At 38.2% G+C, this 25,968-nt stretch overlaps 1 protein-coding gene across 7 annotated transcripts in view; it reads left to right on the top strand.

Moving 5' to 3' along the window:
* LOC118762189 (FK506-binding protein 5-like) overlaps positions 1-25,968 on the top strand; it is a 139,432-nt gene that overhangs the window by 54,312 nt on the left and 59,152 nt on the right. For 5 of the 7 annotated variants that reach the window (XM_036500720.1, XM_036500719.1, XM_036500713.1 and 2 more), the window contains one exon: positions 4,128-4,213. The exons of the other annotated variants lie outside the window; for them this stretch is intronic. The gene's annotated coding sequence lies outside the window, so the exon portion shown is untranslated. The remainder of the gene's footprint in view (positions 1-4,127; positions 4,214-25,968) is intronic. 7 annotated transcript variants of the gene reach the window in all.

Below are 25,968 nucleotides of genomic sequence, written 5' to 3'. Positions count from 1 at the left end.
ATAAAATAGGAAATGTATGGTTGTTATTGTTGTTGATATTATTATTATTATTATTATTAGTAGTATTATTATGTAGGTGGTGAGCTGGCTGAATCGTTAGCACATTGGGCAAAATGCTTGGCAACATTTTGTCCATCTCCATGTTCTGAGTTCAAATTCTGCTGAGGTTGATTTTGCCTTTCATCCTTTCTGGGTTGATAAATTAAGTACCAGTATAACACTGGGTTCAATGTAATCCCCTCCCCCCAAATTGTAGCGGGCTGGATGTAGAATGTGATATCAGGTCGATATGATGCAGCCCACTGCCAAATGTAGCATGTAGAAGTAACACTTGAAGGTTCTCGCGTCGGAGGAACCAGTAAGCATCGAAGAATCAACACCAAGAAGGAAGAAATATTATTTACATACATTTATTACTTTGTAGTTTGCCCGTCCAACCCATACTAGCATGGAAAGCGGATGTTTTAAACGATGATGATGATGATGATGATGTTGATAAAGAGACAATAGTAACTGTAATGGTAGTGTAGAGAAAGGTCATCTGTCAGTAGAGAGCGGGCGATGGGTAAAATGTTGCCGTTTAGTATTTTTAATTTTGCACGTTTGTTTTTGATTTTGTCAACTACACAGTATAGTAGGGTCAGTCGGGCACAATCTGTGAGAAAAACAGCACCATGACGCAATTCACTCTGCCAGAAATTTGGAAACAACATGCTGTATTGCCTGGCATTCATGCCAGAAGCTCCAATACGAACATTTCAGGGTGTTTGGGTGTCAATCTGAGGACATGTTCTGCCAGTATAATCAAACATTCAGTCAACATCATGGCGTTTGGAGTGATCACTAGTGATGGCGACATTATGCCTCCATTCATCTTCTCACACAGCTTCACACTCAACACGGAGGCCTACATCGAGTACCTGGAGGAAGTAGTGCTGCTCTGGGTTAAAAGGGTGGCTGCTGGAAGACCTTGTCTGGTAACAGGACACTGCACCATATCACACAAGCAGGGGAACCCAGTCATAGCTGTCAGACAAATTTTGCGACCATGTCACCCCTAACTGTAACTCCCCAGACTGCAATCCCCTTGATTATTATGTGTGGGGAGCAATTGAGCGAGAGATCAACAAAACTCCTTGTAACACCAAAGATGAACTGAAGGCAAGGATTATGGCAGCATTCACCAACTTAAACAAAGAGACCATCCAAAAGAGTTGCAGAAGATTCCAAAGTCATCTGGAGGCCATGGTTGAAGCCAATGTCAATTTTATTGAATAAATTTACTCTTTAGTAATTCAAGATATTTTTATATCATTTTGTTAAATCATCATCATCATCATCATCGTTTAGCGTCCGCTTTCCATGCTGGCATGGGTTGGATGGTGCAACTGGGGCCTGGGAAGCCAGAAGGATGCACCAGGCCCAGCCTGATCTGGCAATGTTTCTACGACTGGATGCCCTTCCTAATGCCAACCACTCCATGAGGGTAGTGGGTGCTTTTTACGTGCCACTGGCACAGGTGCCAGACGAGGCTGGCAAACGGCCACGATCGGATGGTGCATTTTACGTGCCACCGGCACGGAAGCCAGTCGGGGCTGCGCTGGTAACGGCCATATTCGGATGGTTCTCTTATGTGCCACCGGCACTGGTATCACAGCTACAATTTCCATTGATGTTGATTGATTTTGATTTTTGATTTTGATTTTGATTTTGATTTTCACTTGCCTCAACAGGTCTTCAAAAGTAGAGTTTTGTGTCCCAAGAAGGAAATCATCATCATCATCATCATCATCATCGTTTAGCGTCCGTTTTCCATGCTAGCATGGGTTGGACGGGTCAACTGGGATCTATGAAGCTGGAAGGCTTCGTCAGGCCCAGTCAGATCTGGCAGTGTTTCTACGGCTGGATGCCCTTCCTAACGCCAACCACTCCGCGAGTGTAGTGGGTGTTTTTTACTTGCCACCTGCACAGGTGCCAGACAGAGCTGGCGAACGGCCACGAACGGATGGTGCTTTTACGTGTCACCGGCACGGGGCCAGGCGATGCTGGCAACGGACACGAACGGATGGTGCTTTTACGTGCCACCGACACGGGGCCAGACAGAGCTGGCAACCGGCCACGAACGGACGGTGCTTTTACGTGTCACTGGCACGGGGGCCAGCCGAAGCTGGCAACGGACGCGAACGGATGGTGCTTTTACGTGCCACCGACACGGTTGCCAGACAGAGCTGGCAAATGGCCACGAGCGGACGGTGCTTTTACGTGTCACCGGCACGGGGGCCAGCCGAGGCTGGCAACGGCCACGAACGGATGGTGCTTTTACGTGTCAAACAAAAAAAAAAAGGACCATCCGTTCGTGGCCGTTTGCCAGCTCTGTCTGGCCCCAATGAGATGTCAGTATTATTAAAATTTTTGTGTAATTTAGGCAACAGTTTATTCACTGCACCCTCTATATATACCCAAAGTTAGGAAATGGAGTAGATAAAATCCAAGCTACATGTTTCATATGTATCAGAACCTCAGAAGTAGTAATTACCTAAATGAGGGGTAGATCGTAAGCTCCTCTTCAGGCCAAGGATACCTTGATTACATGAAGTTTACATTATTGTTAGGAGATCCCAGATATTTATTCGCATATACTGCAACCCCAGTTGCTAAACACAAACTATAAAATAATCATTTTTTAGCTTATCATGCTCTAATACGGAAAAATTCACAGCCTCCTGTGCCAATAAACCACTACTGTTCTTGAAAGTTCTTTTTTTTATCTTTTACAAACTACTTGAAGCTCACTAACTTCCCACACCTTGATCTTTGGATCTTACTTTTACACACACACACTGTACTTTAAAGATATTGTTGTTCCCTCTCAGTGAAAGAAATTCCAGTCCTCCTCTCCTCTGCTGCTGATTGGCTGGTGAGCAGTCAAGAATTATATCTAAATCTGTAAAAATAGTTGGTCCAATATGCAAGATAGCATAGATTAAAACATGCACGTGCACGCGCACGCACGCACACACACACACACATGCACACACACACATGCACACACACACACACACACACTTCACTGGATGTGCCATGTTAGTGTGCAATGAATGGCAAAGTATAAATGAATTGTGAAAGAAATCGAGTCTAAGAGGAATCAGGTGTAGCATGCAAAGAAAGGGGACAGTACAAGGAAGGGCAAGTGATGTGAATGGAAGAGGACAGTTACATAAGCAAGTGCTGAGCATTCAAAGTGAATGGTACCTGTGGAAGATGGAGTCCAAGGAAGATTTGGGATGAGATAGTAAACAATGATCTCTTATCCTCCCTCTGCCAACTTATCATCCTTACTATCCTGTTGCTCTCACTCTGGTCCCTTCTGCATCTCTCGGCCTTTCCCATGCATCATTGGTCACCCCTCCCATTCCTTATCCACCCTTTGACCCCTACCCAATCTTTACAGTTGTTGCCTACTTCCGCTCCCTTCTTAAAGAAGTCTTGCTCTCCCATATACTCTGGCAATCTCCACCCATTTGTGCTCCTTAATTCCTCTTCCCTACTTTCTTCTCCACACATCCTACCTTGAGGGACCACCTAGATACCTTGTTGCTCTACTGATCATTCTCACCTTTCTTTCTAAAGGCAAATAGCCATGTAACTCCTCAACAACAACATGCTCTGTCTCCCCTCTTCTCTCATACTTTAACCTCACCCCCACCCCCTAGCAGAAAACTGGTGTTGGTAAGTTTACATCCTCTGACTTAGCAGTTCAGCAAAAGAGACTGATAGAATAAATATGAGGTTTAAAAAAGTAAGTGCTGGGGTTTATTCATTCAACTTAAATTCTTAAAGGTGATGCCCCAGCATGGCCAAAGTCAAATGAGTGAAACAAGTAAAAGATAAACGACGAAATATATGTCTAAACTGAAATCTTCCATTTTGGACCTTTTATGTTCCATATGTAATTTAAAGGATGAAAAATTTAGATATTTTCCTAAATCTCTTCAGAATTTTTCATTATTTTCTAAATGAATTAAAACATAGAGCCTGTTTTTAATTAGGAATATAGTTATGGAAGGGTTAATGCATGTCTTATAGATTCCAGGAGAAACATTATTTATTTTTCTTTCCATTTTCAGTTTGAGTCATCTGATGACTTGTTATAGAATCTGATTTGCTCTCAGTGACGTTTCCACCAAAACTGGACCAGATTAATATCATTGAGGTAAGATTAATCCTTTAGCAGTTGGATTACTCTGTCAAATGTAATGCTTATTTATACACATTGTTTGGAATTAATCAGACCTGATCTTATAGCTTTGAGATTTCAATGATGTGATTGTTTATTATTAGAATGACATTGTAGGGTAAGTGTAAGAGGCTTAATCTGGCCAGGTTGAACATAAACAGAGGTCAGATATTTGGGTCAAATATGCCCTATTTAAATGCTAAAGGGTTAATATTTTCATTAATTTCCTCATACCTATAGGATGGTTTAAATGTTAATGAGTTGCAAGTTAATGAAACACTCATTTTTGTGTGCACTGATATAAGGCTGAGCTACACTTACCCATTGTGCTTATTGCATACATGGCTTATTTCACTGATTTGTTGACAATAGGTACCCAGTCAGTTGAGTGTGTTACCTCAGGTAAATTGGTCTCTTAGCTAAGGAATATTTTTCCTTCGTTTGTTTAAATGGATTAAAAAATTAGAATTAATTGAAAGCTCCTTCATGATCAAAAGACATCTTCTATGTCTATGTCCTAGTTGAATTAGGATTAAAAGTATCTTCATCAAGGAGATGGTGTAATGGTGATGAACACAAACCATCAAACAGGTTCAGCTTGGTAACAGTTGCTCTTTTAACACTACAGTAGGATGGCTGCACTAGTCTGAAGCAGTTCCAGAAGTTTTTTTAATACTTTCTCAAGATCTAGAGCAGTGACTCTCAACCATATGAACTCCTTTGATTTCTATTTTATTCTGGTGGGCCCCCATAACCATTTAATGTTTAAAATCATGTTTCATAAATACTTCTTTCAAAATTACTATTTTTTTTTTCACACATTAACTTGTGTAGGTAAAGCTATGTAAAACATTTAAGAAAGAAATTTAGCTGTTTCTTGCAATAAACACATCCGATTCAAAACTTTTTGATGGACCCTTAATATACTATTGTAGGTTCCCAATTTACTATCTTGCTTGAGTGGACCTCCAAAAATCATATATGAACCCCAGTTGAAAACCACTGATCTTGAGAAAGACTTTAGTCTAGCAAGCTCTGCAGGCTAGGAAAACTCCAATAAATTATAAAGTGCTTCGAGTGTTTAAGAGTGAACTATAATTATTTACAATTAGATTGGAGTTTTGTGTGTTAAAGCCAACAGAATAGTCTTGGGGATGTAATACCGAATGGTATCAATTAGCTGTATGTTTTAGTTGAAATGAAAAATGTCTATGAGCTAGGAGCAAATGAGCAGATTACAGGCCAACAACAGAGTTTCTATGTAGTCACTGGAACTGCCAGAAACAACAGCATAAACTGTCTCAAATTACACTGTATCATCTTTAAGGACACACAATATCTAAAAGAAGGTTAGAATGGTCATGGATCATCATGGAATGATCATATGATCATCTTTAATCATAGGTCTGGCCTAAAGAGGAATCAGATGTGGTATGCAGGAAAGAGGACTGCATTGTTATGAACTTGTGGTGCATATGGATGAAGACAGCCAATTGCTTAACATAATCAAATGGAAATTGTAGTTGTGGCCATTACCAGTGCTGGTGGCACATGATAAGCACCATTCATTCATGCGTGGGTCACTGCCTGACTGGCTCCCTGTGCCAGGGGTACGTAAAAAGTACCCACTACACTCTTGGAGTGGTTGGCATTAGGAAAGGCATCCAGCTGTAGAAACATTGCCAGATCAAGATTGGAGCCTGTGCGGCCTCCTGGCTTTCCAGTCTCCAATCAAACCATCCAAACCATGCCAGCATGGAAAGCGGACATTAAACGATGATGATGGATAGAGTTTGTGAATGAGGAATACACAAAAAGACACAAAATGAAATTTTGGAGATGACAAAAGATTGGGATGACTGGTGATATGTGGTGCATGAGAAAACCCATCCATCTTGGTGAAACTGAGATTTTGGAAGCATAATATATATATATATATATACTCACATACATAACTGGGCCACTTGTGAAATTTCTATGTCAAATCATCTCCACAAATTTTTCATCTCACTATCTCTAATCCCTCCATTACGTGCCGAACTTCAATGTTCTGCTACTGTAATTAAATTAGGGTAGAATTAAATATTTCATCATCTTCTTTTTCTGTGATACCTTCTGTTACCACTCTCACCTTATATTTCTTCACATCCATCTTTTATTCTTAACATTGTCTCTCTCCACTCATATCTTACTTTGATCACCCTTCTATGCTACTAAATTATCTGTTCCTCTCCACCACCAAATAAGCTCACTAGTGTTCCTCATCATCATCATTGTTTAACGTCTGTTTTCCGTGCTAGCACAGGTTGGTCTGTTCGACCGGGGTCTGGGAAGCCAGGGGCTGCACCAGGCTCCAGTCTGATCTGGCAGAGTTTCTACAGCTGGATGCCCTTCCTAACGCCAACCACTCCGCGAGTGTAGTGGGTGCTTTTTACGTGCCACCTGCACAGGTGCCAGGGGGGTCTGGCATCGGCCACGATTGGTTGGAGCTTTTTATGTGGAAGCCAGCCAAGGCGGCGCTGGCAACGGCCATGTTCGGATGGTGTTTTTTGAATTGTGGTAAAATTCTTTTACACAATGTTTTATGTTAAATTGACTTTTAGTCTAAAATCTTTGCGGTGAAGATATTCTTTTTAACTACTTATCATGTTTCGTTTTTGGATTTGGTTTGCAAGATTCTTTTTGTGAATTCGTGTGTTGAAGCATATTTTGTTGTGTCTGGGGAGAGTCATGACTCTCTGTTGCCATCCAATTCTATTATTATGAATTTGAATTGGAAGCTTGAGCCAGAGTGAATCTTTCATTAGCTGATTACACACAGCCATGGACCCCCCCCCCATCCCCAATGAATGTGTTGCAGTTACTCTTTTGATAAAGCTTGGGGATCCGGACCATTGATCTTCTGGGATTCCTCCACTCAGCATCAATCTAAGAAACACCATTGGCTCAGTTGAGCTTTTCTGCTTCCTCTTCACAATCTGCCATGCTGCACTCCCATGACTTTGCTGTATCCCTAGCAAAAGGGTGGCCAAACGGGTGATACACCTTGTCAAAATCAACTCATAACTATGCAGGGTATGGTTGTCATTCTGTGAGGTGTTTTCAAAATACCCGCATACCCAAGAATTAGCATTATGTTAATTAACTTAATTAATTCAATTGTAAATTTAATTGATGAGTGTGAATTCACTTTGTCAGCAGACTATGAATATTGTTTTCCTTTTATCAGGAAAGATTCATGTAGAAAGATTATAAGATTTCTTTTATGTTGTTTGGCCATTTGTCAACAACGAATAAGAACCAAATGAAAGCCAATCTATTTGCAGACTTTCACAATTTAATTTCTGTGCTCAGAGATATTTGCTTATTCTGTTGCTGTTAGTTTGTCTTCAATAGTTTAAGGTGATCGAACTCAGTGGAATTAACTATTTTGGTCAGATTTAGTTGTTTTGATTCAGTACAAAATTAATTGTTATTGGAGGAGAAGAATATATTTAATTGTATTGACACTAATCTAGAGAAGCTGAGGTTTTGTGACTCTTTTTTTTACCTGAATGAGAGAGAGAGGGGGGGGAGAGACAGGGAAATTGATATTAAATGAAAGGTTAGGTAATACAGGAAGAGGATGAAAGGGAGAATAATCAACACCAACAATTTGAACTGTAGAGGGAAAAGTTTATCTAAGAATGTAGGGGATTGAGAGTATATATTATAAATTATTTTAGTCCCTTGCTCAGCCATTCCAGTTATAAGATATAAACTAATAATTCTCAACTCAAGACCCTCATCTCTTACTATCACCACCCTTCCTCCAACCACCCTTTACTACCACTCATCCTCCCACCACCTGATTCATTTTTGCTTGTATGTAAACGTAGTCCTGTGAGGCCTATAAAATATTTAGTAGAGCTTTTGAGGTTTGCAATATTATAGGCTTCATCTCCTCATGATACCTATTTAGAGTTAAGTAACTGAGCCAGTGATGGTTCATTGGTCATTGATACTTCGGACTACTGCTGACACTCAACAACTTGTGTTGCCCTTGGCAAACAGTTATATTTTGTGTCAATTTAGGCTCATTATCATTTAATGTCTGTCTTTCAGGTTATTCAATTGAAATACTTTATAGTTGGTCCAAGCTTAGTATTATCCTATGCTTTGATACTGGTTTAACAAGAACAGTTTTATACTCCAGCTCCATTTAATTAGAATTAATGATAATTTGGTTAGAATTTTGTGTTAAGCCATAATGAGAAAATCTGACTGACAAAAATGCCTTTTTTTTTATAAACAAATTTAGAAATGTAGATGAGTAAACTCACAAAAGTTGTACATTTGAATAAGTTAAAAATATTCAATTCAGACGATGTGTTTAAGAAAATGTTATGCAATCAGGATTTTGCTAAAGGTATATTTTTGGGTTTGGGATAATGCCAATATGCCTTGAGTTTAACCTGTAACAAGTATAAAACAATAAATTGAAGTCACAATTTACCTACACAGTCATGCCTGCACTTATACTCCTTTTGTGTTAGTACACTGCTCTCAGTCAAACGGTGTTTGATATGGTTGTCTTCTTTCCTGCAGATTCTACATTTGCTGTTTGACTGAGTTTTTTTAATCTTTGCTTTTATCAGATTTGTTCTAATGGTTTGTTTCTGAATAGTTATAATTAGTGTTTTGAGCTCTCATTTCTGTCAGCCAGAGACAGTGTTGTTGTTGTTGTTGTTGCTGCTGCTGCATATATCAAATAGTTTTGGGCCACTAGAAATCATTATTTTATTTACTCTTTTACTTGTTTCATTTGACTGCGGCTATGCTGGAGAACTGCCTTTAGTTGAGCAAATCGACCCCAGGACTTACTCATTGTAAGCCTAGTACTGATTCTAGCGGTCTCTTTTTGCCGAACCACTAAGTTACGGGGTATGTAAACACACACCATCTGTTGTCAAGAGATGTTGGGGGGACAAACATAGACACACAAACATATACACACACATACATATATATACATATATACGATGGGTTTCTTTCAGTTTCTGTTTACCGAATCCACTCACAAGGCTTTGGTCGACCCAAGGCTATAGTAGAAGACGCTTGCCTAAAGTGCCACACAGTGGGAATGAACCCGAAACCATGTGGTTGGTAAGCAAGCTACTTGTATGTATTAAAAATAATTGATGAAAATATGTTCTCTCTCAAATTGTTGTTTTATCCTCAAGTATAAATGTAGCAGCCACTGGTTCTAGAATCCAGAAATTATGACCTAAATATCAATGTTTTTAAGGAGACAACGGGTTTGTTATCCAGCTTCTTCAACTTGTGCTAAGCAGTATGTTTTTTTGATACAAAGATACTTTTTTTTAAAAGGAAAATACTTTTGTCATGTAGAGCTATATTTCAGTCACTTGAAACAAATTTTATATCTGCTTGGTTTTAATAATTTTTATAAATATTTATAAAATATGAAAAAAAAAATTGCAACAAACATTTTCTGAGAGTAACAAAAAGGAACTGATATAAACAGTCAACTCTTTTGAAGACTTTCTTGTAGTGATTGCAGCTATAATAGTAGTGATAGTAATTGTTGTGGTCATGTTGGTGAGAGCATTAGTAAGAAAATGGCAACTTGTTTTATTTTTATTTAAGCCTCATCCTCCTCCTTATTGGAAATGGTCTAATATCATCTCTGTTCCAAGATGAATGGAACAGCTCCACACATCACCATGTTTTTCTTCAAGAGGCTGCAGCCAAGATATATTTCACTAGACTATGTCATTAATTTTGGTTGGTCCCTAATTCCATGTTGTGTATCTCTGCCAATGATGTTGATGTAGTTGAGTGGTCATCATTCTTTGTTGGTGTGGGGATAGCTCAAAAATATAATATCCAATATGGTCTGTTGTTCAGCACAAGAGCATTGGCCAGCAAAGCTTTCTTTGCATTGAGTAACAATAGCAGAAATGGGTAGAGTATGTCCATAGATCTCTCTGGTCTTGTGCCCACACCATAAGATGTTTTAAACCCTCACAAAAAGCCTGAGGTACATAACAATCATTGAGGATGACAACACCTGCCAACATGCCCCAATTATGGCACACAAACAGGTTAGCAAAGGGTTGCATCTCTTTCTTTAATTTCACCCCTACATTCCTGGAGTTGTCTGGGGTGGGGTTTCAAGGAAGTTAGTCACTTCAAGAAGAGGTAGTGCCCTATTGGTCTTATCAGCATTACTTGTGTATCCCAGTGTCCTTCTCTTATCATAGGCTACAACAGTATCTAGAGGGGTTTCACTACACTTTCTTGTTTTCACAGTATTCCTGCATTCATTGAAGACTTACTGAACTTTAGAATCTGTAATAAGTTTAATCCTTTCACTTTAACCACGTCTACCGAGAGTCTCTTTATAATATCCTGCATTATTATTGAATATTCTTTGATTAGCAGAAAGGTGGGATACTTTAATTGATAGCTTTCTGACTCATCAGTAATGGATCTGATATAATTCTAAATCTCTGGATGTAGGGGAGACTCTGGTTTGGTTTGTGGTAGGGTTAATGATAATACAGTTTGGAGTCTAGGTTCAATGGTAACATCTAAACAAGTTAGCTTTTTTTGTTACTCTTTTTGAAGGAGAGAGATAGGTTCAAGCTTCTAAAGAAGGAGTAGACATATTTTCTCAGCTTTCTAATTCAGCAGAACATCATTCCCATGTTTCCTCCTGGAAAGAGATAAGCATTCTCCCGAGCTAAAACAATAGTCTCCATCCTGTCTTTGGTCATATTTGTGCTCTTCATGACCTTGTTTAGTAAAAATCAAGGAAACAGATAGGTAGTAGTTATCTCTGTCAAATTGCACAAATGAAGTTCAGTCTTTATTATTGCGGTTCTCAAATCCATGGACAGCCTCACCAGTGTATTTCTACAGTTGTGTATCTGTACACATGTGTTCGTGTATATGTATCTGTTTGTCATTCTGTCTGTCTGTCTGTCTATTTATATTGGTGATGCAAGTGTGTTTATGAGTAGATATGCGAACTAATGACAGAGCCGCTATATGCTTGATCTGTCAGAAATAGCCAAATCTCTCTCAAATTATACCATACTATTTTAAAGCAGAAAGGCCACATTGGATAAGGTAGTTCTTGCTATATAAATAATGGGATGGTTACAGCTGAAATGTCTTTGATCAAAGTTCTTCTTAGTCAGGGCTGTCTTGCTACTAAACAACTATAACAGGACTAAGTTGGTATTTATTTTCAGTCAACTAAGTATTATTCCTTGACTGAAGGTAACACTAGAATGACTGTAACGCAGTTGCAGCTCACCATTATCATTGGGCATTAATCACTGAGCTTTCTTCTCTATTTATTTCCTCTTATTATATTTACCAAAATGAGCCATTGACTCATGAATGTCTGTCAAATACAAATAAAAGGATTTTTTCTTTTCTGAGACCACTTCCATTAAAATCAGACTTTCTTAAAATTTTACTTTCATTTTACAGACATTTCTATATTTTTCTCTTTCTTTTTTTTCTAAATTTCAATTTTTGGTTTTAAGACAGAGGCAGCCTAAAATATATATCTATTATTGGGCATGATGCATCCAGAGGACGACCTTTGACATCGGTCAGATTGTTAGGCAAAATAACTTAGAGTATGGTATTTGAATCAATTATGACTGCTGCATCATATTATATCTGTTATAAATTCACTTAACTTTCTGCCTTGGTTTCCAAGATTCTCCAGAGAATCTCATGGTCAGTGACTATATTGTCATCACCATCATCATATATAGACACTATTTCCTTTTCTAAGGAGGCACATGGCCTAGTGGTTAGAGCAGCAGACTCATGGTCAAGGGATTGCAGGTTCGAATCTCAGACCAGGCAGTGTGTGTTTTTGAATGAAACACTTAAGCTCCACGTGGCTCCAGCAGAAGCTAATGGCAAACCTCTACTGACTCTTTCGCCACAACTTTCTCTCTCTTTCCTCCTGCATCTAGCAGCTCACCTGGAGAACCAATATGCCAATGAAACCAGGAAACTGGCCTTTATGTGCCAGACATGGCTCAAGAAGGAACAAACAACAACACTTCTTTTTTCTGTTTTTCTTTTTTGAACAATTATTTGAATAATAATAATAATCATAATCATAATAATAATAATAATAACAACACCGGGGACGTTAAACAGAGAACACCGGGGACGTTAAACGAGAGAACACTGGGGACGTTAAACGAGAGCACACTGGGGATGTTAAACATGTGAGAGCGATAAAACAGTGCTCCGAAATCTAGCCACAAACATCAAAGACAAAGACATCGTATGGAGCCAAAAATTTACTAACAAAGGACTGGACTATATCCAAGTAAGTAATACTCATTGAAATTTATTACTATTTTCGAAACGAAATGATGTATTTTAACTCGATATCATCTCCACCTCTAACACAACACATGTAAACATGCATGGAACATTACAATCCATCAACACCAGATCATCCCCGACCCCAAACGCCATGTACAAAAAAAACTATGAAGAAATTAAATAACACTGATATTATTCAACCTAAGAATAACAATCGGGAAGTACGTACTTTAAACTTGTTATGCAAAATGTACGAAAAACTACACGTGCAAAACAATGTGACAACAGAAATGAACGGACCGGTACCCTACGAAAATGACGACCGTCAAAATAATGGACCGGACGTTGTTCCTCATGTCCCGCAAATAAAACCCAAAAGACATAAATGGACACGTGAGGATTACATTTCTATTCTACACGCATAATTCACAGCAGTGCTCTACCCAAAAAATGTAAACACAACACATACATATAAAATATGGAAGGAAAATAACATAAATATAGACTTGGGTACAGCAATGAACCCTAATAAACTAGCAAACGTACGAAGATACATTCTCAACGCAAAAAAAATATCAGAAATAGAAATAGAACATCTAAAAGAAAAAATACATCAGGAAAATGTAGATAGAAGCCACACAACAATGCCCAATAATATAAACACTGAAACAGTAAAACACGAAGACAAACATAACATTCCCAACAAACACGATGTAAACAAAAAACAACAAACCCAGACCATAAGGATGCATAATAATACACGACAAACAAACATACGAACGTGAAAAAAAGTGACACAAATGTAAAAGCTGGAAACAACGAAGGGGAGCCTAATGATTATGATACTACAAAAAGTAGAATAATCAAAGAACTGAAAAACACAGATCTCAAGATGGACCACCAACCATACCTCCCAAAAATCAAAATAGACGAAACAACAACATCAATTATAAACAGCATAAACCTAGCCGTCACGGAACTAATAGCCACTGAAACAAAAAGCGATATCACTGAGCTAAATGACTTAATATACGCAGCAGCCACTGCAGCCACAAAAGAAGCTGGATACTCACTCAAACCCATCCAAACAGGAGTACCACCACCCAAACAAACCCTGTGGATAAATAACATCCCAAATAAAATACAAAAAATGAGAAAAGATCTGTCGATTCTTAATGAAATCAGTAGACAATCAACGCTACTGAGCAACAAAAAGAAAACAAAAATACTCCGCAAATACAACATCACAGAAAAAGATTTACCTGAGATAAAAGAAAAACTAAAGCAAGATATCCTTGCCAAAGCACAAAGGATCCGCCGGTTCGAGAATCACCAGAAAGTCCAACTCCAACCCCAAAAAGTTCTACCAAGAACTTGGCAAAAATAAAATAGAAATCACTGCAGCACCAACGGCAGAAGAAGTGGAAGAATTCTGGAGAGAAATATGGTCAGCGAACGAACAACCAAAAAAAAAAGAAGTATTAAAACAACAAACTCAGCATCTGAGCAACATTGGACCCCCATAACAACTGAGGAGGTCACCCAGGCACTGCAAAGACTAAGCAACCAGAAGGTACCTGGGCATGACAAGATCCCCAACTTCTGGTTGAAATATCTAACAGGAATGCACAAAAAGCTGGCTGAAAACTTTAACAACATACTAGCAGAGCCAGAGACAATGCCAGAATGGCTCACGAAGGGGAAAACTATCTTAATTCCCAAATCAAATGAGACAGCAAAACCAGAAAACTACAGACCTGTCTCCCTACAATGTACAAGGCATTTACTGCAGTGATATCGCAAGGGTTGAACAAGCACCTGGACGAAAACAACCTGTTTCCAACAGAGCAGAAAGGATGCCGCAAGGGCTCATATGGCTGTAAAGATCAACTAATGATTAATAAAGCCATAACTGAAGACAGCCACAGAAAGAAGAAAGGCCTCAGTATGGCCTGGATCGACTACAAAAAGGCGTTTGATAGCATCCTCCACACATGGATCCTCGAAACACTAGCCATTAACAAAGTAGTACCAACAATTATAAAATTCATAGGACACTCTATGAATAAATGGCAAACAGCGCTACAGCTCCAAACAAAAGAGGGACTCATGAAAACCAAAGACATCCCCATTAGAAGAGGAATATTCCAGGGAAACATGCTCTCTCCACTCCTTTTCTGCTTGGCACTGTCACCTCTATCTGATATGCTAAATAGAACTGGATGCGGATATAAATGTTACGGCAAAACGATCAGCCACCTTTTATATATGGATGACCTAAAACTATACGCTGCAAATGACAAACAGCTGGAAACACTATTAAAGACATTTCATGGATTTAGCAAAGAAATAGATATGAAATTTGGATTAGAAAAATGTGCCAAAGTAACCCTGAAAAGAGGAAAACTAGTTAAGAGTAGCAACATCACACTAGATAAAACCAATGAAATAAAAGAATTAGACCAAAGCCAAACTTACAAATACTTAGGAATCCATGAACTAGATAAGACACAACACACACAAATGAAAGAGAAAATAAAAAAAGAATATTATAGACGAGCTAGATCAATACTAAAAACAGAGCTCAAGGCTAAAAACAAGATAATAGGTATCAACACTTTAGCTGTCCCAGTTATAAGTTACAGCTACAATATCCTTAACTGGACACTAAATGAGCTGACCAAAATAGATAGGAAAACAAGAAAAATAATGACAGGATCTAGGATGCATCACCCAAAATCTGACAACGTATAGAAGGTGGTAGAGGCCTTATACAGCTGGAAAACTACTATAAAATAACCACCATAGGACTGCAAAAATATCTACTTCAGAAGTAAGGAAAACTGATACAAATAGCGGCAAAACACAAGCAAAACAAAAACTGTTCTCAGTATTTAAGGAAGCTGACAAATACAAACAAGAAATCATACCACCTAACAAATATGAAGAAGAAGATGAAGAAACAACAAAAGCTATAAAACAAATGAAATCCAAACTAAAACTAGAACAGCAAAAAACCATGGTAAAGTGATGGCAAGAAAAGCCCCTTCATGGTAAATACTGGACTAAACTAAATGCAAAAGAAATAGACAAAGAAAAATCCCAGCAATGGTTGAGAAGCTCAGGACTCAAAGCAGAGACAGAGGGATTTTTAATTGCAGTGCAAGACCAAAGCCTCCCCACCAGAAATTACCAAAAACATGTAATGAAAAGAAATATAACAAGTAAGTGCAGAATATGTGGAGATGGACTAGAAACAATAGATTATATTATCTCTGGCTGCCCAGTCCTGGCTAAGAAGGAATATATTCACAGACACGACAGAGTTGGAACCTACATACACTGGAAGCTATGCCAACATTATGGAATAACAACAGAAAAAAGATGGTATAGGCACACACCAGAAAAGGTCACAGAAAACGAGAAAGCAACCATCCTCGTCGCTATTTAAAGATTACTATTCCTCCGTGGTGTTTTGCATTCATAATGCCAATACACACAGATAGAGAAATTAAGGCCAACAGACCAGATATAGTTGTTAGAGATCATGAAGAAAAATAATGTTTTCTAATTGATGTATCAATACCAGCAGATGACAACGTGTCTCTAAAAGAGATGGAGAAACTTTCAAAATACAAAGACCTGGAAATAGAGGTAACCAGAATGTGGAATCTAAAAACAGAAACAATTCCTATCTTAGTAGGTGCATTAGGCATGATAAAAAAATATTCAGACAAATACATAACAAAAACACCAGGACTTACAAACACATATAACATACAGAAAATTGCACTACTAGGCACTGCACACATCCTACGCAGAACACTTTCCATACAATAACCATCAGAGCATCACAACAAATCACAGCACATACCCAAGGCACACAGAGCTGCGCTCGGTAGTGAAGTGAAAGCACGCTATAAAAATAAAACTACTGAATAATAATAATAATAATAATAATAATAATAATAAGGCTGACGATATGTGCATCTCTGATCACGAGCAGAAGTAGTGGGGGAGCAATGCCCTGATGCTGTACCAGGCAGTGGCTCTCATGGCTTCTGATCTTAACTGATTGGAAGTGTTATCATGTACATTGTTTTGTCTTGGTATAAAAGATGGGCTACAGCAAATATTCTGCTCAATACCGCAGATTTGCTTGTCAGTTGTTTGACCATAACCAGTTGAGCATGTCCCTTAGTGGCTGACGATATGTGCATCTCTGATCACGAGCAGAAGTAGTGGGGGAGCATCATAGCCATGTGTTGAGAGGGATTCTTTGGGGTTTGAATAGTTCACCTCTGGAAACATGGGTGCTTCATTCAACATCCTTAAACAACCCTTATTCAGGGACCGTTTGAGCGGGATGGGCTACTCAACCTGAAGAAAATTCTAACTGGGCCCCACCTGCAAGGTCATGTGCTGTTTATCTTGATATGAGATCACCATGTCGCGCACATATGGTTGTGATGCAGGTGCCTGGTGTACCTTTATCAGACGGGTAGTCATGATGGGTATATTGGGCTTCGTATATTTTACCCCAGTGTCACTTTGATGGCATGAACTGCTCTCTCACTCAATAATAATAATAATAATAATAATAATAATAATATATGTCCTTGGGAACATTATCAGAAGGCACCAAGAGGAATATAAAAGAAATTGGAATAGAGTGCCCAGTAGAACTATTACAAAAGGTTTGCCTCCTTGACACAGCCAGAATAAACAGGAAAGTATTAGATAGCTGAAAATAACAAACAGCATGGTACTGTAGGCTGCAGGTAGTTAGCCTGTTGCACATGCAAAACCCCAGGAGCTCCAACAAAACATGTGATAAAGAGAAGATAATAATAATAATAATAATAATTTATGCCCTGATGCAGTACCAGGCACTAACTCTCATAGTTTCTAATCTTAACTGATTAGAAGTGTTATTATGTACATGTCTTGTCTTGGTATAAAAGATGGACTACAGCAAATATTTTGCTCAATACCACAGATTTGCTTGTCAGCTGTTTAACCTTAATGATTTGAGCTTGTCCTTTGGTGGCTGACAATATGTACATCTCTGATCATGAGCAGGAGTTGTGGATGAACATCATAGCCATATGTTGAAGAAAATTCTAACTGGGCTCCACCTGCAAGATCATGCACTGTTTATCTTGATATGAGATTACCATGTCGTGCACATATGGTTGTGATGCATGTGCCTGGTGTACCCTTATCAAATGGGTAGTCATGTTGGGTATACTGGGCTTTGTATATTTTACCCCAATGTTATTTTGATGGCATACACTGCTCTCTCACTCAATAATAATAATTAGATTGAGGAAAAAAGGAAACCAAGGTTATAGATATTGTAATACCTGGGGACGCATGCATAAGTGACAACGAACTAGAAAAGATTGAAAACTACAGACTACTAAAAGATGAAATTGCAAGAATGTGAGCAATGAGGAGAGTAACTGCTATCCCAGTATTGTGGGTGCATTCAGTGCACTAACAACCAAGTTTGAGAAATATGTCAGAGAAATTGGAATTGACATGAGAGCAGAGCCAGACCAAGAAACTGGTGGGGACAGTTAGGATTTTGAGATTGGTACCTGGATGTTGAATATCTCCCACGATAATTAACAACTATCAAAGTTTATAATATGTAGAAAGATACCCTGTGAGATCTCTGACAACAGGCTGCTGTCCACTCTCATAGAATCAACCAGAGCAAACAAGACCAGGCACTCTGAGAAGTAAAACACCATGACCACCACCTCCACCACCAACAATAACAATAATAAAATCCCTTAAAATTTGAAATGATAAGAATTTGGAGTATGAAAACTGTAAAGGTTGTGCCTGTAATAATTGGTGCTTTGGGAACTGTGAGCAAAGATATAGACAAATGGTTGATAGAGATTGGAATAGATGTTCTATAGAGTTTCTACAGAAAGTTTGCCTCTTAGGGACAGGAAAGATTATTAGGAGGGATTTAAGCGCTTGAAAGACAGCTAAAAGCTTGTGGATACCTAAGGTTCCAGGTAGTAACCCACTACCCACATAAATTCTACCAGGAATAAGAACAGGCCTGACTCAAATCAATAACAATAATAATAATAATGATTATAAATTTTGACACAAAGCCAGCAATTTTGCAGGAGTACATTGACCCCAGTGTTCAACTGATATTTTTTTTATTGACCCCCAAAGGATGAAAGGCAAAATCTTCTACAGCGAAATTTCAACTTTGGACATTAAGACAGACAAAATGCTGCTAAGCTTTTTGCTTGGCATGCAAACAGTTCTGCCAGTTTGCTGCCTTCAAATGCATTACAACAACAACAACAACAACAGTTAGTTCAGTAAACATTCACATCTCCATAAAAGAAATTGGGAAATCAGCATCACCGACTGGTTAAAATGTTTGCCTTGTAATCCTGGGTTCTTGGGTTCGATCCTAGAACCCAGCATTTTACATTTAGGTGCAGACGTGGTTGTGTGGTAAGAAGTTTGCTTCACAACTGCACAGTTCTGGGTTCACTCTCACTGCATGGCACCTTCAGCAAGTGTTTACTGTAGTCTCAGGCCAACCAAAGCCTTGTGAGTGGATTTGGTAGAAAGAAACTGAAAGAAGCCCATCGTATATATATATGTGTGTGTGTGTGTGTTTGCGTTTATGTTTGTCCTCCACCACTGCTTGACAACTGGTGTTGGTATGTTTACATCCTTATAACTTAGCAGTTTGGCAAAAGAGACTGATAGAACAAGTACTGGGCTTAAAAATAATAAATATTGAGGTTGATTCTTGCAACTAAAATTGCTCAGGGTAGTGCTCCAGCATGACCGCAGCCTATTGACTAAAACAAGCAAAAGATAGATGATAAACACAAAAACCTTGGATAAGAAATATCAAATTCTTTTTTTTTTTTAATTAATTGAAACAAAGGCAGTGTATTCCAGCAGATATTTGGTAACAAAAGGGCTGAAAAACCACAACAACCCTAATATTATCATCATCATCATCATCATTGTTTAACGTCTGCTTTCCATGCTGGCATGGGTTGGATGGTTTGACTGTGGACTGGCAAGCCAGGAGGCTGCATTAGACTCCACTCTGATCCGGCAAGGTTTCTACAGCTGGATGCCCTTCCTAACGCCAACCACTCTGAGAGTGTAGTGGGTGCTTTTTACATGCCATTGACATGGGGGCTAGTCAGGTGGCACTGATATTGACCACACTCAAATGGTGTTTTTCACGTTCCACCGGCACAGGAGCCAGTCAGGTGACACTGGCAACAACCACGCTCTGTCAAATTCAGTGGAATCAGCTTCAGCCTTTTTGTAGCTTAGATTTCATTTTTATATATATTTTTGAATGGTGTTTTGGAACTAGATTGAAACCAAATTCCCTGAATGTTAAATAACTTCACCATTAGCTTTACTGGTCGTCACTTTAAGTCTACTGTAGACATGAGCACACTTAATTCTGCATTATGTCAGCTCAGCAAAAGAAAATTGGTACAAAAGCATTTTTTTTTTCTGGATGAATTACCAGCAAAAGACTTATGCCAGAGAAGGAATCTAATCTCAACCACTTAATACTGCAGAAACCCAGAATCAAAGACTGGTTTTTATGGATTCTTGTAATTCTTGACAGGAATAATTTTTTCATCTTTAAACTGCTCTAAGATTTAGTGAAGCAATCATTTTTATGACCCTGTTAAAAGATTTAGTTTTCCTCTTTTATCTGACTTCAATTTATTCTATCACAAACAACTCAAACAAAATATAATGGAACAAATTTCCAAAATGTAGAATTTTCAGGAAACTGAAGGATTTCCATTTCCATTTATATTTCATCTCATTCTTCTCCTTTATTTCTTTCTGTGATCTATTAATTCATGGGTTACTGATAAAAACATTAAGAAAACAAATGTTTATTAACTGCACAAAATGACAGCACCCACTTTCTATGTATAAATCTTTACTCACTCCATCATAGAGGAGAGAGTAGTGGTACTGGCGAATGATGGTGGTAAATAATGCTCATGGTGGCTGTCATCATCATCATCATCCACTCTATTACTATGCATTACATCACTTTAACCTAACAAGTTTATCAGAACATTCTCTCTCTGTACACACACACACACACACACACACATTTGGGATTCAGTCCCATTGTGCAGCAACTTGAATAAATGTCTTCTTCTGCTCTAGCCTTGGCTCAACTGAAGCCTTGTGAGTGAATTTGGTTGGTAGCTAAAGAAAAGAAACCCATTGTATAAATATATGTATGTATATACATATGCCTGTATGTGGCTAGCTTAGTAAGTATGTATCATCATCATCGTCATTTAACGTCCACTTTCCATGCTGGTATGGGTTGGACAGTTTGACTGAGGTCTGGAGAGCCAGCTGTTGCACCAGGCTCCAATCTGATCCGGCAATGTTTCTACATCTGGGTGCCCTTCGTAATGCCAACCACTCCAGGAGTGTAGTGGGTGCTTTTTATGTGCCACCAGCCATAGGGGAGCCAGTCAGGCAGGCCTGGCATCGATCACATTCAGATAGTGCTTTTAACGTGCACACACACACATATAAAATGGCTGTATGGTTAAGAATTTCGTTTCCCAAACATGAGGTTTTGGGGTTCAGTGTTATTGTGTGACATCTTGGACAAGCAAACCCTTAGCTGACTAAAGCTCTTCAGTAGATTTGCAAGACAGAAACTGAAAGAAGTGTGTGTGCGTGCATACATATGTGTGTCTTTTCTTTTGATGTAATGTGATAGTTGTAAATGAGTATAACCAGCATCTAGACAGTACCCTTCATTTCTGGTCTTCTGTGAAATCATCTCCAACTACGGGAAATTTATTACCTTATTTAGAAATGGGAAGAGCATCTGGCTATCAAAAATCTGCCTCTACAAATTCTGCCTGACCCATGAAAGCATGGAAATGTTAAAGTGATGATATCATCATCATTGTTTTAACATCCATTTTTCCATGTTTATATGGGTCAGGCGGATTGAAACAGATTTTCTACGACTGGATGCTCTTTCTGTTGCCAACCGTCACTTGTTTCCAAGTAAAGTAATATTTCCCCATGGCTAGATATTTTTCATGGAAGAGTGTATGCTTGTATGATGGTGTGTGTGTGTGTGTGTGTGTGTAATTATACCTTTGGTGGTGTTTATCTACACAGCACAACTGTTGAACCCAATCAGAGTATGATCTATCTTTGAAATTTATGCTTTTCTCCTTTTTATTGTAAATAGGAGTTGCTCTTAAGGATCATTTCATTTTAACCAACAATGTATGTATTGTATGTATATATATATATATATATATATGCATTTGTCTTCCACTGGATTTTAATGCAATGTTAAATGTTTAATGAATTGTTATTAATTGAGCTCTCAATTACTGTGGATCTATCCTTTGATGTTTATACACAAATTATACAGCCAACACATACACACACAGACACACAGACACACACACACACACACACACACACACAACACACACACACACACACAATAAGCTAAATTGTATTTGTTGTCGTTTAGATTGATGTCAATTCTGATTGAGCAAATCTGTTGGAAGATGCTTCTATTGAGGTTGATGTTATTTTTGGGTCTTGTGTCCCCCCAAACATTGTAATGTATATACATCATCCAGTGTTCCTGTCACTCACCACTTTCTGCAATGTTAGTTTCTTTGAAGGCAACCATCTAGTGACCTCCCGATGATCAATTTGCTGGTGAGGACTTAACACATGGAGAGTTACCCTTGATGACATGTTTTTATTGCATCCATCAACTTGCAAATTATTCTAGTGGACCATTAATTGTGTTAATTTCTCCAGTCTTGAAGAATCTGTGAAGAGCTGGATACAGCCCCTTTTTACTGATCAAAAATGGAAATCCCCTCCACAGAGAACATCCCTTTCTAAACCATAGTCACTGGAGTTGAACTCAGTACCACTAGTTTTCGAAATACTTGTTAATTTTACCATTTTCTGTAGAGAGTGCTTCTTATTGTGTATTACCTAATTGTAGTTAAGTTGAGAGTGAAGTGCCTAAGTTACATACTATGTGTCTAATATACTATTTAACTCTACCATCTGGTCCTTATGTGACACTAATGTACAACTTATTGACCAGTGTAACACCACCTCCACTATCTCCAACACCACCATCACCGCCTAGTCCTTATGTGCTCTTAGTAATATATAACAAACCTAAGCTGTTATCTCTTATACTACCATCACCACCTGACCAGATTCCTAATTCCGTCCTCCATAATCTGCAAATATTCAGACTGGACATTGTGACATGGTGACCACTGCCCCTTGTTCCTTGACCATCTTATTAAAAAAAAATTACAAGAAAGGAATTGCTGACCACTTGGCCTGTTATCTGGGATTCAATCAACCCAGTCATCATTTTACATTATAAATTAGCTTCACGAAATAAGATGCCATTTCCAGTTTAGAAGTCTGTAAATAGTAGAACCATCTCTGTAAATTCTTCAACTCTTGTTTTTCATTTTGTTTTTATCTTTCTTTTTATATTTCTCCAGCTGCTCTAAAGACTATTTACTTTGATTGGCATTCTCTTACTTTATTTCTTCCTACCATGTTTAGCTCTACACATTTCTGAGTTAAGCTTTTAACATATTATCTTACAACACTACTCTCTTATCCACCCTGATTTTTCTCCCTTTTTTCCCCCCTGCCCCACCTTTCTGGCATTTTCACTCCTACTTTTCACTTTCCTAAACCGGCACCCCCTCACTCCCCATCACCTCACCTACATGCTTCAGTTTAGTGAATGTTCAGTGTAGTAATCAACTACTTGGGCTGATAGTAGTGACTCACTGATGCTAAGTGTTGACATTTTGACCACAAGTAGTGTTAAATTGACTACAGATGCACTATGGCTACTGTTATGTCTTCCTTGCCCATAACGTAGCCTCTTTCACCAGTTCTACCTCTCTTTCATGATAATTGGGAACATACTTCAACTAACCAATCGGCACAGAAATATTATTCTCTGCTACTGTTAATCTGGTTCCTGTTGTTACTAGTCGACCAAATCAATAATAATTCAGTGAGAGACAATTTGCTTTAGTCTGCTGCACCAATCTTAAAAACACCGCAGTTGACGATGTAGACGTAATACTATTTCTTTGTCATCTCATTAAACTTACATTTCTGCTTGCTTAGACGAGTTGTGTTCATTTTATTACTCAACACAAAGATGATAGAATTTGATTGTAGCAGACATTACTGGACAAAAATTTATCATATAAATATAACAATGTGTATGTGTGTGTGTGTGTGTGTGTGTGTGTGTGTGTGTGTGTTAAAACAGGTGTTAGTGTGTCAGTTTTACTCTGAAAAATTTGCCTTATTCTGCGAAATATTGTCTTCACATTTGCCATTCTATATTTCATGACAATTGTCTGTATTCTGTATGTCTCTGTATATCCCCTCCAGTCTATTTTTATTCCAGTTAATTTGAGTATCTTGTATACAATTTTCTCTGTTCTCTCTATAAGGTCATTATGCCAAATCTGCCCCCACCACCGTTACACACAAAGCCATTCCTCCAACTTCTGACTTTAATGTTTCCTATATTACAGTCACATGAATCTGTCAGCATTCTGGAAACTAATTAAATCTTGTAAAAATATGATAGGGTAAAATTTGCTAAAATCATTTCAAATTTGAAGATAAAAGATTAAACTGGATAGTAAAAGTAATATAAACTTGCTTTCCAAAATACATTAATTATTTACAAAGCTATTTCAATGTTAAGTTCCAGTTGTTTAGGTTTCGCTTCGAATAATTTCTGACAGCTCAGAAGTTTTACTTGTAGCTTATTTATTTATTCTTTTATTCTTTTACTTGTTTCAGTCATTAGACTGTGGCCATGCTGGGGCACCACCTTGAAGAATTTTAATTGAACGAATCAAGCCCAGTACTTATTTTTTAAGCCTGGTACTTATTCTACCAATCTCTTTTGCCAAACTGCTAAGTTATGGGGATATAAACACACCAACACCAGTTGTCAAGTGGTGGTGGGGAACAAACACACACACACATGGTTTATACAGTAGGCTTCTTTCAGTTTCTGTCTACCAAACCCATTCACAAGATGTTGGTTGGTTCAAGGCTATAGTAGAAAACATTTGTCCGAGGTGACATGCAGTGGGACTGAACTTGGAACTATGTGGCTGGGAAGCAAACATCGTACAAAACCGCCATCCCTCTGCCTATATATATATCATCATCATCATCATCATCGTTTAGCGTCCGTTTTCCATGCTAGCATGGGTTGGACGGTTCAACTGGGGTCTGTGAAGCCGGAAGGCTGCACCAGGCCCAGTCAGATCTGGCAGTGTTTCTACGGCTGGATGCCCTTCCTACGCCCTTCCTATATAATGTATGTTTGTATATATGTATGTGTGTGCACACTTGTGTGTTTGTGTTAATATTATCTCCCATGCTCACCTGGAAATAGCATTGAGCTACAACAAACAGGGATCTTTGAAGATAATTTCCTGCCAACAAATTGCTTGCTAGCTCTGTGCTTTTGAAAAACATTTAGAAAGGACATCACTGACTGTAAAATGCCTCAGTAATATATTGATATATATGACCCATGTTAGAATAGAAAAATAAGTGTAAAATGAATGAATGATGTGTGTGTGTGTACACGCACACATGGTTGTGGGGTTGTGGGGGTTAATCATGTGGCTTTAGGTTTGGTCCTACTTCATGCCTTATTAGGAATGTGTTGTCTAAAATAGCCTCAAGCTGACCAATGTCTTGTGAATAGAAATGGTTGATGAAAACAATCCAGAAGCTTGCCATCTGATGTGTATCATCCAACTACTAAAGTAGGAGTTGAATAATATTCTTAAAGCCGGAAGTTACTCACGTGCAGCATCTTTCAGAGCTTGTTGCTAATTCAGTTCTTAACCAAATTGAAAGCTGTTAACATTGTTGAAGAGGACTGGTCCCTAGCTACATTTTGGCATAAAAAATTGAGATTTGATCCTAGGAGAGTAAGTAACATCACCAATCAAGTTTAGATCTAAATAACTTTTTTATTTTAAAAGCAAAATATATTTATCTTAGCTTCAATGACAGAAAAAAGCATGAAGAATTTCATAGTTTTGTTCTCATGCAACAAAAATTTGTATCAAAAAAGTTGTGAAGCAAGATATCATGAAAAAATACATAAGTAAGGCAAAAAATTGGATTTAAGTATAATTTACTTTTTTTATTTTAAAAACAAACTTAAGCTTAAATGATAGAGCTCAATTCGAGGAATTTCATGGTATCAATCT

Source organism: Octopus sinensis, linkage group LG2 (genome assembly GCF_006345805.1).
Source record: "Octopus sinensis linkage group LG2, ASM634580v1, whole genome shotgun sequence".
NCBI classification, from domain to species: domain Eukaryota; kingdom Metazoa; phylum Mollusca; class Cephalopoda; order Octopoda; family Octopodidae; genus Octopus; species Octopus sinensis.
This window is presented reverse-complemented; position numbering and strand designations above follow the sequence as displayed.